The following is an 18,910-nucleotide window of genomic DNA, read 5'->3' as shown; positions in this document are numbered from 1 at the left end:
ACAAATGTCACTTGAGCGTGATCACCAACGCAAGATGCCGTACGTGCGTGGTCCTCCAGTTTTTAAAAAAATGCTTTTAGAACACTGCAGAAGTGAGCTTGTTAATCTTTTGTGTGCGGTAATATCTGCAAATGCTGATGTGTGCTTGCCGCAAAATTACTGCGAAACTGATGCTGAGCGTGTAACCAACCTCAAGAAAAAAACAGATGTCGTGAAAAGTCTGGACAAGTCTTTTGATAAGAAGGTTCAAGTGTCTGTTAACGCAGATGAACCGATCAATGTGTTCATCAAAAAAGCTCTAGATGCTTTGTACGAATGTGGCGATGAGGAGTTTGAAATTGCTAACATCCTCCACATGTCTGCAAATGTAATAGATGTATGTGTTGCAGTAGCGACAAAGAAGGACCAAACCAATGTGCGTGAAATTGTTGAAGTTGCTGCTGACTTTATGATCGACAAGGGTCTTGGCGCATGCATACACTTTCTATTGTATCTAGACAACATCATAACCTTTGGTGATGATTGAAAACAATGCGAGTTCCTGGGACACCTCATACACCTGAAAACACATTCACTTTTTTTAACGACCTACCTTTAAACATTTGAACATGGTCTTTTAATTTTTCTTCACCTTCTTTCCATCTATAGGCTGTTTATTGATAAGTTCTGGTTTCTGCTCTTAGAAAGTTTGTGATAAATGTTTGTCTGAAATGTTACCACTACATTCGATCATTTGGACATGTAGACATCTTGTTCATACAAAGTGTGACCCATTGTTATATTATGTAAAAATAAAAGTGACTTGCATCAGTATGAAAAGCTAAATCTGCATGCATGACCTGATACAAATTTGGTGATTTTGTTACTTAGTGATTTTTACATAGACGTGTCAGTTACTTTGCATAACCTATATAACTCTATGAAACCTGTGCTTTAATAACTGAATCATGCCAACATTTTTACTCAAGAATTTCAATACTTATTAGGACCATTTTAAGCACATTACAATATACCTTCATTTATTTACCATTCGTAAAACATGCGTAGTTGCAACACTACCATTCAGTTAGACTTTACATTTCTAGACTGTGTTTTTTCTCAAAGGTTGCTTATATTTACAGACAACACACTACACCTAAGTGTATCTTAACAATGGCAGACAGGAATACCAACGTTTGCAAACAAGTGTAGTTAAGCACTTTGATTTTCTGACATGATTTACAGAAAGCAACAGTGAATCGTCAAAACGTTGCTAGTTTTTTAGTTTACGAAAGTTTACATTTTTACTTGCAAACAAACCAGGAACATTATTCATCTCAACACTTTCACCAAACCTATGTCTTTGTTGTATTTATTTAGACAATCTTTTGTTATCATAGTTTTGATCTGTTCATGTCAAATTTCTTCTGTATATCTTCTAAAGATAAATATGGTCATTGTCCTTGGGTTTTCTCAGATTTCATAAACCTTTGAAACCTTCTTTGTCTTAATGCCATCAATGTATTTATTACTTATGCATTATTTGTTATATTGTATGTCATATTTTTGAGTTTACACCATTCATTTTTATAGAAAGGTTCAGAAACTCACATTTACATGGAATTATGATACATTTTACTTTTAATTGTCCCCAGGAGTGAGTGCTGGTTTAACAGGGGTAAACTGTAATCATGCCACAATCCTGAAGGTTTAAAAGCCAAACAAGAGCCATTCAACACCTCACACCATACTGATTTTGTTTAACTGAAAAACTGTAAAGATGTACAGACAAGTTCAAATGGTAAAAACAGTAGTAAGAAAACTAATAATGTTTAACAAGTACAATCGTCACTTATAGTTTTGTCATATGATGATGAAATAATGTTTTTATCTTTCAAGTGTTTGTTGAAGTATTTTGGCACAGCTGTTTATTCCAATCTTTAATCAGCCATACATGCCAAAAGTTTTTTGTCTTTGTCTGAAGCGGCATTAAGCATGTAATCTACAGCACCGCACTGTAAATGTATAAAAAAATATACAAACCATCCTCACCACAATATACTGAAGATGCTGTAAAGTGTTTAATCACATGCATCACAATTTACAAGCACTTAACAAACACTGTCTGGTTTAGTCTTGCATTGATATCGTTATACTTAGCATGCACTGCACTTAATGTTGAAAGATTACTCAGTACACGTTGTAATGTTTTAATCACTTGGTACTGATTTTACACATTTTACATTTTCATAACAATTTATACTCTACTTTTCACCGTCTCCACGGTTTCACAATAACAGATTTAGTAAGTATATCTAAAATATACTTCCTTATGTTGTGGAGTTGTTTTATTGCCATTTTAGAGGTAAGCTGCACATTAACTTGAGTACTCTACTTACTGTGAGTGCCGTGTTTTGGTATCTGTACTTTATTATTTTCTAGAGAAAAAAATCCTTTAACAATGGTTATGTTTAATCGTTGTAGCATTTTTGTACGTAGTTCTCTCAATACATTATGCCTCTGAAGCAACCTACTGAATACACTGACTAGTTTGTAGTATCTTTGGAATAACGAGCTTGATGAATGATACATACACTATAGAAATTAAACAAAAACAAGGTCATTAATAAAGGCATCTCCACTTTTTATTTAAAACTATAAAAGTTACACGATAGAAAAAGTCTTACACTCATTTACATTTGAATGACAAATATCTTACTTTTCACGTCAATATAATTTTAACAGGTACTTGGGAGTCAAGTATGAGTTACTCTGTATGAGGTTTGAAAGTCAGCGGATGATTTTCGAACACTAATCGGTGGTGTCAAAATAGGCAAAGGTGATTATTTGACACAATGCCTATCCGTGGTCACACTTAATAAAGTCTACTGCAGTTTTCTGAAAAAAATAAACATTTGTTTCATTCTAAATGTTTGTTTGTTTATATCACAACCTTCAAAACCTAGCCTTTACCCTGTGTAAATATGTAAAGTTTTAATTTTTGCTAAAATCTTAAATTGGATATTGTTGGTCTTTCATAGCTACAGTTTCTATTATGTTCAGTGTGATGATTTTATTATTTTGCCTGCCAAGCGACTTGGATCAGGTTCAACAATCACAATAGTTACATTGGCTTCGCAAAACATAGATAGGCTTATTAAGTCAACCCCTTTCATACATGTTTTAATCTTTATCTTGTCAAATTAACACAATATAAAAACCTTTCTTTTATATCATGTTTTTTATTTGAAAAATATTTGTAACTATTAAACAAGTATTTAAATGAACTCAAGTTAGTCCTATAGACCATTTCATCGGGCGAACGTGCGGTGACGTGATAAGCATCAGGTCCGAACTTTACATCCGTTTTCTGTTTATTTAATATTCTGACTAGTTGCTGATACTGAACCATTAAAGAAATACCACGACGAAAATAATGTATTGGGTTCCTATGTAATCTATGTGTTGTTTTATTTTGCTTGTTATATATATATAAACTACTTTAAAAGGACTTTGTTGTTATTTATTCTTCACAAAGTTTACCGGAAGTTACGTAAAGACCACGAAGCCACTTGTTTATGTTGTTACTGCTGAAACCATCTATACTTGCATGTTAGACCACCATTACATTTACATTTCATTATTTAGCAGGAGCAACAGTAGCAATGAAATCAACAAAAGAGCAAAAGTGTTCTGAAAACTATACTCTCTGTTAACTTAACATATTGTAAACAATTTTTATTTATTGATAGGAAAGAATACGTGAGGAAAGAAGAGGTGAAATAGAAATAAGTGCTTAGTATTCCAGGGTCTGGGTATAGTTGAGAGATCTATAGTTGAGAGGGTATAGTTGAGAGATGTCTGTAGTCGGGTTTTGAAGCCGGCAAGATGTAAATGAGTGTAAGACTTTTTCTATCGTGTAACTTTTATAGTTTTAAATAAAAAGTAGAGATGCCTTTATTAATGACCTTGTTTTTGTTTAATTTCTATAGTGTATGTATCATTCATCAAGCTCGTTATTCCAAAGATACTACAAACTAGTCAGTGTATTCAGTAGATTGCTTCAGAGGCATAATGTATTGAGAGAACTACGTACAAAAATGCTACAACGATTAAACATAACCGTTGTTAAAGGATTTTTTTCTCTAGAAAATAATAAAGTACAGATACCAAAACACGGCACTCACAGTAAGTACAGTACTCAAGTTAATGTGCAGCTTAATTCTAAAATGGCACTAAAACAACTCCACAACATAAGTATATTTTAGATATACTTACTAAATCTGTTATTGTGAAACCGTGGAGACGGTGAAAAGTAGAGTATAAATTGTTATGAAAATGTAAAATGTGTAAAATCAGTACCAAGTGATTAAAACATTACAACATGTACTGAGTAATCTTTCAACATTAAGTGCAGTGCATGCTAAGTATAACGATATCAATGCAAGACTAAACCAGACAGTGTTTGTTAAGTGCTTGTAAATTGTGATGCAAACATAGTGAATTGTAACTTTGAATTTGTTTGAAAATGTATTATGAGATATCAGTACCATGTGATTAAACACTTTACAGCATCTTCAGTATATTGTGGTGAGGATGGTTTGTATATTTTTTTATACATTTACAGTGCGGTGCTGTAGATTACATGCTTAATGTCGCTTCAGACAAAGACAAAAAACTTTTGTCATGTATGGCTGATTAAAGATTGGAATAAACAGCTGTGCCAAAATACTTCAACAAACACTTGAAAGATAAAAACATTATTTCATCATCATATGACAAAACTATAAGTGACGATTGTACTTGTTAAACAATATTAGTTTTCTTACTACTGTTTTTACCATTTGAACTTGTCTGTACATCTTTACAGTTTTTCAGTTAAACGAAATCAGTATGGTGTGAGGTGTTGAATGGCTCTTGTTTGGCTTTTAAACCTTCAGGATTGTGGCATGATTACAGTTTACCCCTGTTAAACCAGCACTCACTCCTGGGGACAATTAAAAGTAAAATGTATCATAATTCCATGTAAATGTGAGTTTCTGAACCTTTCTATAAAAATGAATGGTGTAAACTCAAAAATATGACATACAATATAACAAATAATGCATAAGTAATAAATACATTGATGGCATTAAGACAAAGAAGGTTTCAAAGGTTTATGAAATCTGAGAAAACCCAAGGACAATGACCATATTTATCTTTAGAAGATATAAAGAAGAAATTTGACATGAACAGATCAAAACTATGATAACAAAAGATTGTCTAAATAAATACAACAAAGACATAGGTTTGGTGAAAGTGTTGAGATGAATAATGTTCCTGGTTTGTTTGCAAGTAAAAATGTAAACTTTCGTAAACTAAAAAACTAGCAACGTTTTGACGATTCACTGTTGCTTTCTGTAAATCATGTCAGAAAATCAAAGTGCTTAACTACACTTGTTTGCAAACGTTGGTATTCCTGTCTGGAGTGTCTATGTCAAACCCAATAGCGCCACCAACAGTCCAAATTTTCACTTACATTTTTGGTTATAACTGCTGACCCATACGTCATAGAAACGCAATTCTTGTTTCTTCTGATTCCTTGGCTCATGCCGATTCGATTGCACCATATGACGTCATTTCCGTTATGCTAATTATTTCGATATTTTGAATTGTTTGTAAAACCTACTTTTTCGAACTCGTCCTAGAGCTTTTGTCCAATTTGCGTAAAGAATGGGTGTGTAGCATTTAGAGACACTCATGGCAAAAAGTTATGGAATTTGTGTCGATTCGCCAATCCGTTTCCGTATACCGCGTCAACGAATTTTACGTAGAGCGCGGAAAAACGGATTTAAGGCTGTATCTTCGCCAAAGTTGAACGTATTCACACGACACTTGGTAGTTTTGATGGCAGTCATGACCTGAGGGTTCATGCCCAGTTTCGTCACAGCGCCACCTAGTGTTCACGAGAATTGAAAAATGGCTATTTTTGCTTATAACTACTGCAAACTTGAGTCTAAAATTATAAAAGTGCTATTGTTAGATTCCTTGAGGCATGCCGAGTCAAACGATACCAAAATGTTTTCGGTCGGCCATTTTGGGGGTCGGCCATTTTGAATTTTAACTTTTTTTGTCGGAAAGTTATGAAATTTGGCACACTCAAAGAGGACATTCCAAATAGTCCCGACACCAAATTTGGAGTGTCTTTGTCAAACCCGATAGCGCCACCAACAGTCCAAATTGTCACTTGCATTTTTGGTTGTAACTGCTGACCCATACGTCATAGAAATGCAATTATTGTTTCTTCTGATTCCTTGGCTCATGCCGATTCGATTGCACCATATGACGTCATTTCCGTTATGCTAATTATTTTGATATTTTGAATTGTTTGTAAAACCTACTTTTTCGAACTCGTCCTAGAGCTTTTGTCCAATTTGCGTAAAGAATGGGTGTTTAGCATCTAGAGACACTAATGGCAAAAAGTTATGGAATTCGTGTCGATTCGCCAATCCGTTTCTGTATACCGCGTCATAACATTTTACGTAGAGCGCGAACAAACAGATTTGAGGCTGTATCTTTGCCAAAATAGTTTTGATGGCAGTCATGACATGAGGGTGCGTGCACAGTTTCGTCACAGTGCCACATAGTTTTCACGAGATTTGAAAAATTGCTATTTTTGCTTATATCTAATTATAACTTGATATTAAATTTATGGATTTGAGGCTATATCTTCGCAAAAGTTTTGCACATTAATGTGTGCATTGCCAGTGGTTCAGTGGTTAGTGTAGGTTGTCTACAAATCAGAAGGTTGGTGGTTCAAACCCCAGCTCCACTTGACCAAGTCTTGAGGTGTCCACGAGTGAGACATCTAACCCCAACTGTTATATGTCATGAACTGAGGGTGCATGGAATGGTTTGTCACAGGGCCACCTAGTGGTCACGAGATTTGAAAAGTGACTGTTTTTGCTTATATACTGCAAAATTGAGTCTAAAATCATGAAATTGTTATTGTTAGATTCCTTGAGGCATGCCGAGTCAAACCATACCAAAACGTTTTTCCATTTTCAATTCAAAGCATACCAACTTTTCAAACTCTTCCAACAGCGTTTGTTTGATTGGCTTGGATTTGGTACACACAATCTAGACTCTAGACAAAAAGTCATAAAAAGATTTTGATAGACCAGTCAGTTATTGTATAGCGCATCAACAAATATGATGGCGAGCACGACGAAATGGATTTGAGGCTATATTTGCAAAAGTTTTGCGTATTTCCAGTGGTTCAGTGGTTAGTGTAGGTTGTCCACAAATCGGAAGGTTGGTGGTTCAAACCCCAGCTCCACCTGACCAAGTATTGAGGTATCTTTGAGCGAGACATCTACACCCCAACTGCTCCCGATGAGCTGGATGGCTCTCGCATGGCTGACACTGTATGAATAGGTGAATGTTTAATAACTTGTAAATGTAAATTGAGGGTGCATTGAATGTTTTGTTACAGCGCCACCTATTTCATCAGCAACATTTTTTGAAAGCCCTTGTAAACTTTTCAGTGCCCCCTAGTGGTTAAGAGTTTTGAGGCTTTATCTCCAGATCGCTTTATTGTGTGTACACCATATTTGGTGGGTGTCATCACAATCATGACCTGAGGCACCATCTATTGTTTTGGTGCAGTGCCCCCAATGGTCAAGTCATTTGAGGCTATATCTTAATATTGGTTAATCATATGTATATCAAATTTGGTGGGTGTCATCACAATCATGACCCGAGGCACCATCTATTGTCTCGGTGCAGTGCCCCCAGTGGTCAAGTCATTTGAGGCTATATCTCAACATTGCTTAATCATATGTATATCAAATTTGGTGGGTGTCATCACAATCATGACCCGAGGCACCATCTATTGTTTCGGTGCAGCGCCACCAAGTGGTCTCAAGATTTGAAAAATTGCTATTTTTGCCTTAATCTACTGAAAACTTAGATCTAAAATCAAGACAGTCATTACTGATACTTCATTTTGTGCCCTTTTTGGCTTGACCCCGCCATCGCTGCTTTGCAGCTATATTTAGGGGTCAAGCCCAGAATGGGCGAGACCCCTATTGGGATTGTTAGTTTTCTTATTATTATTATTATCTATTATTCTTCTTCTTCCGCCATTGCGTCTATGGCAGCCCATAGAACCGTACGTAGGAAAGTTATGAAATTTGGCACACTCAAAGAGGACATTCCAAATAGTCACCACACCAAATTTGGAGTGTCTATGTCAAACCCAATAGCGCCACCAACAGTCCAAATTTTCACTTACATTTTTGGTTATAACTGCTGACCCGTACGTCATAGAAACGCAATTCTTGTTTCATCTGATTCCTTGGCTCATGCCAATTCGATTGCACCATATGACGTCATTTCCGTTATGCTAATTATTTTGATATTTTGAATTGTTTGTAAAACCTACTTTTTCGAACTCGTCCTAGAGCTTTTGTCCAATTTGCGTAAAAAATGGGTGTGTAGCATCTAGAGACACTCATGGCAAAAAGTTATGGAATTCGTGTCGATTCGCTAATCCGTTTCCGTATACCGCGTCAACGAATTTTACGTAGAGTGCGTAAAAACGGATTTGAGGCTGTATCTTCGCCAAAGTTAAACGTATTCACACGACACTTGGTAGTTTTGATGGCAGTCATGACCTGAGGGTTCGTGCCCAGTTTCATCACAGCGCCACCTAGTGTTCACGAGATTTGAAAAATGGCTATTTTTGCTTATAACTACTGCAAACTTGAGTCTAAAATTATACAAGTGCTATTGTTAGATTCCTTGAGGCATGCCGAGTCAAACGATACCAAATGGTTTTCAGTCGGCCATTTTGGGGGTCGGCCATTTTGATTTTTAACTTTTTTTGTCGGACAGTTATGAAATTTGGCACACTCAAAGAGGACATTCCAAATAGTCCCCACACCAAATTTGGAGTGTCTTTGTCAAACCCTATAGCGCCACCAACAGTCCAAATTTTCACTTGCATTTTTGGTTATAACTGTTGACCCATACGTCATAGAAACGCAATTCTTGTTTCATCTGATTCCTTGGCTCATGCAAATTCGATTGCACCATATGACGTCATTTCCGTTATGCTAATTATTTTGATATTTTGAATTGTTTGTAAAACCTACTTTTTCGAACTCGTCCTAGAGCTTTTGTCCAATTTGCGTAAAGAATGGGTGTTTAGCATCTAGAGACACTCATGGCAAAAAGTTATGGAATTCGTGTCTATTCGCCGATCCGTTTCCGTATACCGCGTCATAACATTTTACGTAGAGCGTGAACAAACGGATTTGAGGCTGTATCTTTGCCAAAGTAGTTTTGATGGCAGTCATGACATGAGGGTGCGTGCACAGTTTCGTCACAGTGCCACATAGTGTTCACGAGATTTTAAAAATTGCTATTTTTGCTTATATCTAATGCTAGCTTGATATTAAAATTATGGATTTGTGGCTATATCTTCGCAAAAGTTTTGCACATTAATGTGTGCATTGCCAGTGGTTCAGTGGTTAGTGTAGGTTGTCTACAAATTGGAAGGTTGGTGGTTCAAACCCCAGCTCCACCTGACCAAGTGTTGAGGTGTCCATGAGTGAGACATCTAACCCCAACTGTTATATGTCATCAAAGTCATGAACAAAGGGTGCATGGAGCGGTTTGTCACAAGGCCACCTAGTGGTCACGAGATTTGAAAAGTGACTGTTTTTGTTTTATACTGCAAAATTGAGTCTAAAATCATGAAATTGCTATTGTTAAATTCCTTGAGGCATGCCGAGTCAAACGATACCAAAATGTTTTCGGATGGCCATTTTCAATTACAAAGCATACCAACTTTTTCAAACTCCTCCTACAGCTTTCATTTGATTGGCTTGGATTTGGTACACACAATCTAGACTCTAGACAAAAAGTCATAAAAAGATTTTGATAGACCAATCAGTTATTGTATAGCGCATCAACAAATATTATGGCGAGCACGCCAGAATGGATTTGAGGCTATATCTTTGCAAAAGTTTTGCATATTAATGTGCGTATTTCCAGTGGTTCAGTGGTTAGTGTAGGTTGTCTACAAATCGGAAGGTTGGTGGTTCAAACCCCAGCTCCACCTGACCAAGTGTTGAGGTATCCTTGAGCGAGACATCTACACCCCAACTGCTCCTGATGAGCTGGATGGCTCTCGCATGGCTGACAGTGTATGAATAGGTGAATGTTTACAACTTGTAAATGTCATGAACTGAGGGTGCATGGAATATTTTGTCACAGAGCCACCTATTTCATCAGCATTTTTTTGAAAGCCCTTGTAAACTTTTCAGTGCCCCCTAGTGGTTAAGAGTTTTGAGGCTTTATCTCCAGATCGCTTTATTGTGTGTACACCATATTTGGTGGGTGTCATCACAATTATGACCTGAGGCACCATCTATTGTTTTGGTGCAGTGCCCCCAGTGGTCAAGTCATTTGAGGCTATATCTCAACATTGCTTAATCATATGTATATAAAATTTGGTGGGTGTCATCACAATCATGACCCGCGGCACCATCTATTGTTTCGGTGCAGTGCCACCAAGATAAAGAAGATTTGAAAAATTGCAATTTTTGCCTTAATCTACTGAAAACTTAGATTTAAAATCAAGACAGTCATTATTGATACTTCATTCTGTGCCCTTTTTGGCTTGACCCCGGCATCGCTGCTTTGCAGCTATATTTAGGGGTCAAGCCCCGAAGGGGCGAAGACCCCTATTGTATTTGTTAGTTTTCTTATTATTAGTTATTCTGGTTCTTCTTCCGCCATTGCGGTCTATGGCAGCCCATAGAACCGTACGTAGGAAAGTTATGAAATTTGGCACACTGATAAAGGACAGTCCAATGTGTCCCCACAGCAAATTTGGAGTCTCTATCTCTAACCCTCTAGCGCCACCAACAGTCCAAAGTTGCACTTATGTTTTTGCTTATAACTTCTGATCCGTAGGTCCTAGAAACGAAATTCTTGTTTCTTCTGATTCCTTGGCTCAAGACGATTCGATTTGACCCTATGACGTCATTTTCCGTCATAAAAATTTTTCCGCAATTTTGAATTATTCGTCAAACCTACTTTTGCGAACTCGTCCTAGAGCTTTTGCCCGATTTCCACGAAAATTGGTATGTAGCATCTACAGGCCCTCACGGCAAAAAGTTATGGAATTCATGTCAATTCGTCCATCCTTTTCCGTAAACCACGTCAACAAATTTTACGTAGAGCGCAAAAAAACAGATTTTAGGCTGTATCTTCGTCAAACTTAGGCCTATTGACACGACACTTGGTACTTGTGATGCCAGTCAAGAACTGAGTGTGCATGCACAGTTTCGTCGCAGCGCCACCTAGTGGCCAGACAGATGTTTTTTGCACCTATAACTTTGGCTGCGATCAACGTATTTTGACGGGACTTGATTTTTAGGAGTCCTGAATAGTCGCCGAGTCCAACGATACCAAACATGCCAGATTTCGCCTTACGGTTAGCCCTGCGCAGCAAAACAGCACTTAAAAAACATGCGCGAATATCTCCGCGGGCGTTATTCCGATCGACTCGAAAACGCCATAGGAAGAACATTGCATTACCTTCTGAACAAAAAGTTCTATTGGCGTTATATTAAAATTTTCATCAGAAATGGCCGAAAATTGCAAAAAACGAAAAATTACCTTTTACAATTTGTGTTTTTATACATAAATGGTTATAACTTCGCAACGAAAAGAAATTTTTTCACCAGATTTGATACGCTGATGTATGAGCAGAGTCTGAGGCCACACAAAAAAATTGGTATGCCTGAACCACTAGGTGGCCCTATAATTGAACAAAATCTTTCATATTAAGCAAGCCCTATGGTCATACAACTATTTCTTCACTAAACTAAAGTGTATAGTCATAAAACTAGCTAGATGTAACACAGTTATGAACTGAGGTTGCATCCACAACTTTGTCATTGCGCCACCTAGTGGTTTTGAGATAGAAATATGGTATTTTTGCCTAAAACTACTCCAACAGTACATCTAAAATCTTGGGTCATCATGTATTATTCCTTTCATGGCTTGGAGATCATTGGTGCATGCCAATTAACTCCTTAGCAACCAATTAGGATACCTTATCAATCCTTTTTACAAGAGCTATATCTCTGCATCAGAACATCGTAGAGACATGGGGGTGGTCTCTTTTGACTCATTAACACCACTGTAACATTTTGTGAGCTAAGAATTGACACTGCAAGCACCACTCACATTTTCTTCAGTGTTCTAGTTGTCAATGCTCCTCGAGAAGAGAGGGAGAGATGACACTGAATGAAAACACAGCTTTTTTGCTGATAACTGTTATATTATTTAGTCTGAAATCAAGAGATTTTCCTAGGTTCTTTAAACTGCTCATCCGAATTCAACTTTACATCCTTCTGTGCCCTTTTTGGCTTGACCCCGGCATTGCTGCTTGCAGCTATATTTATTATTATTATTATCTATTATTCTTCTTCTTCCGCCATTGTGTCTATGGCAGCCCATAGAACCGTACGTAGGAAAGTTATGAAATTTGGCACACTCAAAGAGGAAATTCCAAATAGTCAACACACCAAATTTGGAGTGTCTATGTCAAACCCAATAGCGCCACCAACAGTCCAAATTTTCACTTACATTTTTGGTTATAACTGCTGACCCGTACGTCATAGAAACGCAATTCTTGTTTCTTCTGATTCCTTGGCTCATGCCGATTCGATTGCACCATATGATGTCATTTCGGTTATGCTATTTATTTTGATATTTTGAATTGTTTGTAAAACATACTTTTTCGAACTCGTCCTAGAGCTTTTGTCCAATTTGCGTAAAAAATGGGTGTGTAGCATCTAGAGACACTCATGGCAAAAAGTTATGGAATTCGTGTCGATTCGCCAATCCGTTTCCGTATACCGCGTCAACGAATTTTACGTAGAGTGCGTAAAAACGGATTTGAGGCTGTATCTTCGCCAAAGTTAAACGTATTCACACGAAACTTGGTAGTTTTGATGGCAGTCATGACCTGAGGGTTCGTGCCCAGTTTCATCACAGCGCCACCTAGTGTTCACGAGATTTGAAAAATGGCTATTTTTGCTTATAACTACTGCAAACTTGAGTCTAAAATTATACAAGTGCTATTGTTAGATTCCTTGAGGCATGCCGAGTCAAACGATACCAAATGGTTTTCAGTCGGCCATTTTGGGGGTCGGCCATTTTGATTTTTAACTTTTTTTTGTCGGAAAGTTATGAAATTTGGCACACTCAAAGAGGACATTCCAAATAGTCCCCACACCAAATTTGGAGTCTCTTTGTCAAACCCTATAGCGCCACCAACAGTCCAAATTTTCACTTGCATTTTTGGTTATAACTGCTGACCCATACGTCATAGAAACGCAATTCTTGTTTCATCTGATTCCTTGGCTCATGCCAATTCGATTGCACCATATGACGTCATTTCCGTTATGCTAATTATTTTGATATTTTGAATTGTTTGTAAAACCTACTTTTTCGAACTCGTCCTAGAGCTTTTGTCCAATTTGCGTAAAGAATGGGTGTTTAGCATCTAGAGACACTCATGGCAAAAAGTTATGGAATTCGTGTCTATTCGCCGATCCGTTTCCGTATACCGCGTCATAACATTTTACGTAGAGCGCGAACAAACGGATTTGAGGCTGTATCTTTGCCAAAGTAGTGTTGATGGCAGTCATGACATGAGGGTGCGTGCACAGTTTCGTCACAGTGCCACATAGTGTTCACGAGATTTGAAAAATTGCTATTTTTGCTTATATCTAATGCTAGCTTGATATTAAAATTATGGATTTGTGGCTATATCTTCGCAAAAGTTTTGCACATTAATGTGTGCATTGCCAGTGGTTCAGTGGTTAGTAAAGGTTGTCTACAAATCAGAAGGTTGGTGGTTCAAACCCCAGCTCCACCTGACCAAGTGTTGAGGTATCCATGAGTGAGACATCTAACCCCAACTGTTATATGTCATCAAAGTCATGAACAGAGGGTGCATGGAGCGGTTTGTCACAAGGCCACCTAGTGGTCACGAGATTTGAAAAGTGACTGTTTTTGTTTTTATGCTGCAAAATTGAGTCTAAAATCATGAAATTGCTATTGTTAGATTCCTTGAGGCATGCCGAGTCAAACGATACCAAAATGTTTTCGGATGGCCATTTTCAATTACAAAGCATACCAACTTTTTCAAACTCCTCCTACAGCGTTCATTTGATTGGCTTGGATTTGGTACACACAATCTAGACTCTAGACAAAAAGTCATAAAAAGATTTTGATAGACCAATCAGTTATTGTATAGCGCATCAACAAATATTATGGCGAGCACGCCGGAATGGATTTGAGGCTATATCTTTGCAAAAGTTTTGCATATTAATGTGCGTATTTCCAGTGGTTCAGTGGTTAGTGTAGGTTGTCTGCAAATCGGAAGGTTGGTGGTTCAAACCCCAGCTCCACCTGACCAAGTGTTGAGGTATCATTGAGAACCCCAACTGCTCCTGATGAGCTGGATGGCTCTCGCATGGCTGACAGTGAATAGGTGAATGTTTCACAACTTGTAAATGTCATGAACTGAGTGTGCATGGAATAATTTGTCACAGAGCCACCTATTTCATCAGCATTTTTTTGAAAGCCCTTGTAAACTTTTCAGTGCCCCCTAGTGGTTAAGAGTTTTGAGGCTTTATCTCCAGATCGCTTTATTGTGTGTACACCATATTTGGTGGGTGTCATCACAATTATGACCTGAGGCACCATCTATTGTTTTGGTGCAGTGCCCCCAGTGGTCAAGTCATTTGAGGCTATATCACAACATTGCTTAATCATATGTATATAAAATTTGGTGGGTGTCATCACAATCATGACCCGCGGCACCATCTATTGTTTCAGTGCAGCGCCACCAAGATAAAGAAGATTTGAAAAATTGCAATTTTTGCCTTAATCTACTGAAAACTTAGATTTAAAATCAAGACAGTCATTATTGATACTTCATTCTGTGCCCTTTTCGGCTTGACCCCGGCATCGCTGCTTTGCAGCTATATTAAGTATTGAAATTCTTGAGTAAAAATGTTGGCATGATTCAGTTATTGAAGCACAGGTTTCATAGTTTTATATAGGTTATGCAAAGTAACTGACACGTCTATGTAAAAATCACTAAGTAACAAAATCACCAAATTTGTATCAGGTCATGCATGCAGATTTAGCTTTTCATACTGATGCAAGTCACTTTTATTTTTACATAATATAACAATGGGTCACACTTTGTATAAACAAGATGTCTACATGTCCAAATGATCGAATGTAGTGGTAACATTTCAGACAAACATTTATCACAAACTTTCTAAGAGCAGAAACCAGAACTTATCAATAAACAGCCTATAGATGGAAAGAAGGTGAAGAAAAATAAAAAGACCATGTTCAAATGTTTAAAGGTAGGTCGTTAAAAAAAGTGAATGTGTTTTCAGGTGTATGAGGTGTCCCAGGAACTCGCATTGTTTTCAATCATCACCAAAGGTTATGATGTTGTCTAGATACAATAGAAAGTCTGTGCATGCGCCAAGACCCTTGTCGATCATAAAGTCAGCAGCAACTTCAACAATTTCACGCACATTGGTTTGGTCCTTCTTTGTCGCTACTGCAACACATACATCTATTACATATGCAGACATGTGGAGGATGTTAGCAATTTCAAACTCCTCATCGCACATTCGTACAAAGCATCTAGAGCTTTTTTGATGAACACATTGATCGGTTCATCTGCGTTAACAGACACTTGAACCATCTTATCAAAAGACTTGTCCAGATTTTTTACGACATCTCTTTTTTTCTTGAGGTTGGTTACACGCTCAGCATCAGTTTTGCAGTAATTTTGCGGCAAGCACACATCAGCATTTGCAGATATTACCGCATAAAAAAGATTAACAAGCTCACTCCTGCAGTGTTCTGAAAGCATTTCTTTAAAAACTGGAGGACCTCGCACGTACGGCATCTTGCGTTGGTGATCACGCTCAAGTGACATTTGTGCTCTCTTTTCAAGAATCCACAGCGTCGTAGACAACTTTACACAATGTACGTCCACAAGTCTCTCCCTGATTTTGTTAAGCTTCCGGTCGTCCTTGTAGCGTCCTCAAAATAGCGTCTGCAACTCCTTGAATCCCGCACAGTTGAGCCATGCCGTGTTAAAAACTTTGCTTTAAACAATTTACTGGAGAATTCCTGAAAGTAGCCTTCAAATTTGCCGCTAAACGAACATGCCAGAGCATCGTATCTGAGTAGTGAGAGCTCCAAGTTTCAGGCTCTGATTTGAAACCTTAAAATCCTGACCCGTCCCTTCTAAACACAACCATTCGCACGCCCCCCATCACGTAGTCAGCGGTGTGAGTCATGAAGCTATAGAATATTAAAGTGTCAGTAAAAAAGGTCTTTCCCGGTATTTTCTATATCATCCTCTCCGCTCTATGCACCCGTAGGAAAAGGAATTCTTGCTTCTTATGTGGAACGCTTAAATTTTTCTTAACTTGTAAAACAGGTGAAATAAAATCAGTTTCATAATGTACACAGCTAATATGAGGTTTTTTAGTTTCAGCTCTAATAGTTATCTTTAAGCTGTTATTTTTTATAAATTAATAAGATCTTCCACTTTACATTAAATTGTGTCAACAACAACAAATAAAATGGTAAATAATATGTCTCATGATGTACTCTCTCTCCCAGTGCGATGGCTTAGATCGTAATGCATCTTGGAAACAGTAGCCAGATAAAGGTGGTGTGTGTAGAATTTAGCAGTATCTAGTGGTGAGATTGTGAATTGCCACAGACAACTCACTCTTCAATTTAAAAACCCATATGGTAGCTGTCGCACGACAAACATGTCATCGTCTGAGACAACGTAGGGAAGAAACGTGCTCTTTAGAGCAGTTTGTACGTTTAGGGCTACTGTAGAGATATGACGGTGACTTAAGTAAACTTAAGGGGACCCGCGGTGTATGGAGATAAAAATGGCTCGTTCTTAGGTAATAGAAACAATTCAGTTCATTATGTAAGGTCCTTATACACCACTGATAATATAGTTATGTATATTATTTAGCATTTTTGTCTTTTTTAAAAGTAACACAATGCACCTTTAACATATACACCGTTCGATTCGCCTTGTGAAAATGACTAAATTTCCCATAATGCCCCTAGTGCACTAAAGGACACGGTGGTCACAATAATTAAACTGCCGGTGTAACATGATGGACTACGTGAGATCTTTGTTTTGCCTTGTGGAGCTGTATATAATAAAGCGAGGTATTTTTAATCTGAACTAACACATAGATTTCACTCGTTGTTCTACAACACTCGATTTACCAGATGGTTTGTTACTGTTTTCTGTGATGACATTTTTTGTTTTTATGGGGTAAGTGCTATTATATTTTCTGTCATTTAAAGGTAAACATAACGGTAAGCATGCCCAAAAAAGCTGACTGAAGTTCAGATGTTTTGAGTACAACACAATAAATCAACATTAGTTGGAAATGATAGCAAAGTGAATCTTTATAGTATATACTGATTTATTATTCTTATATTAAGGTGTAATAAAACCAACGTCGCTTTAAGAATATACCTAGATGATTTTGTGCGGGTATTTCATATGTAAGGATCATCAGTTAGCCTATGTCTTTAGTCTTACTCTTTTATTTGACTATTTTACAATAAAAAGTTTACTTTATAAATTGAAGAAATCATGTACCTCGCTTTGTCACCACAAAAGAAGTACATGTTATTCTGGGTAAAGAGTAGTGTGAGTTTAATAGACTTTAAATTTAAATGTGTAAGTAGTTTGATTTTTAACTTCTGTCTTATAGACATTACTAACTGAGAACAGCAGAGACAGAGGCATGAGGGGATCAAAGCACATAATGAAGTAAGATTGTGTATGTTGTGTTCAATGAATGCATCTAATTTGTTTGTCTTGTATGGGGTAATTTGTCAAATATTATATTAAATACAAAAGCACTAAAAGTTTTAGTGTTTTGGCTAAGGAGTGTGAGCATGTCTCAGGTACTTGTATTTCAGGTGCAATAATAAATACTAGACGAAAATGTGTTTTTGAGATTAAAATAAATGTAATTGATAAGTGCTTTATTCTTTAAGTTGATGAGTTCTTTCTGAAAGTCTGAAAACTATACTAAACCTAATATACTAATAACCTAAAGTTAAAAGTCTCAGTTTTTAGACGGGTAATGTTTTGTAATAGGTGTCTTTACTTATGCTGTACTTATTAGTATGATGAAAGCAACGCAAGCTGCATTAATGGAGGCCCCTTGTATAAACCCAGTCCTGCTATCGCAGGAGGACTGGACATGCTTTACGAGTTAAAAAACAAAATATCTCGGTCCTCACCCGGGCACTGCCATAACGATTTACGATTCAGAGTGGAAGCATCTCTCAGGAATGCAACTTTAAGGACTACGATCTGTGTAAGTGGCAGAACACCATATCTTTGTATTGAACAGTTTATTTGAAAAAAACATAATTTCTGTTTTGAAAAACAGGTCATCTATACAAAATGCAGAATAGGACATTTAAAAATTACACAACAATTTTTACTCTCTAGAGAAAATCCTACAAAATGTTCATCATGACAGAATTCATTGTTCTTTATTCTTTTAGATTGTATTTCATCTGCTGCTGTGAGAAACCTTTTTTTTTTTATTCTGTTGGTACTATTGAAATGGTTTTTTAATCAGTCAAATCTTAGTGCTTAGTGCTAAGATTTTTAGAGGAAGTTAAATTTAAACATATTTTCTAGTCTTAATTTATTTAATTACAGTTTATTTTCACCATAAATATAGCTTAAGAAATCGGTATGGCTTTTTAAAGAAAAGAAAGAACACTTAATTTATTTGATCATTTCACATAAAAATTT

General features: G+C 37.0%; 1 protein-coding gene and 1 long non-coding RNA gene across 4 annotated transcripts in view; both read left to right on the top strand.

The window, feature by feature from the left end:
• Positions 1-18,910, top strand: part of LOC135786218 (uncharacterized) — a 55,770-nt gene that overhangs the window by 13,055 nt on the left and 23,805 nt on the right. The window lies entirely within an intron of this gene.
• On the top strand, positions 17,220-18,461 carry LOC141282073 (uncharacterized). The gene is made up of 3 exons (XR_012336635.1): positions 17,220-17,289; positions 17,847-17,905; positions 18,334-18,461. It is a non-coding gene; the product is annotated as an uncharacterized lncRNA (long non-coding RNA).

This window comes from Paramisgurnus dabryanus, chromosome 4, assembly GCF_030506205.2.
Source record: "Paramisgurnus dabryanus chromosome 4, PD_genome_1.1, whole genome shotgun sequence".
Classification (NCBI taxonomy): Eukaryota; Metazoa; Chordata; class Actinopteri; order Cypriniformes; family Cobitidae; genus Paramisgurnus; species Paramisgurnus dabryanus.
The sequence above is the reverse complement of the archived record's forward strand: the minus strand, read 5'-3'. Positions and strand labels throughout refer to the sequence as shown.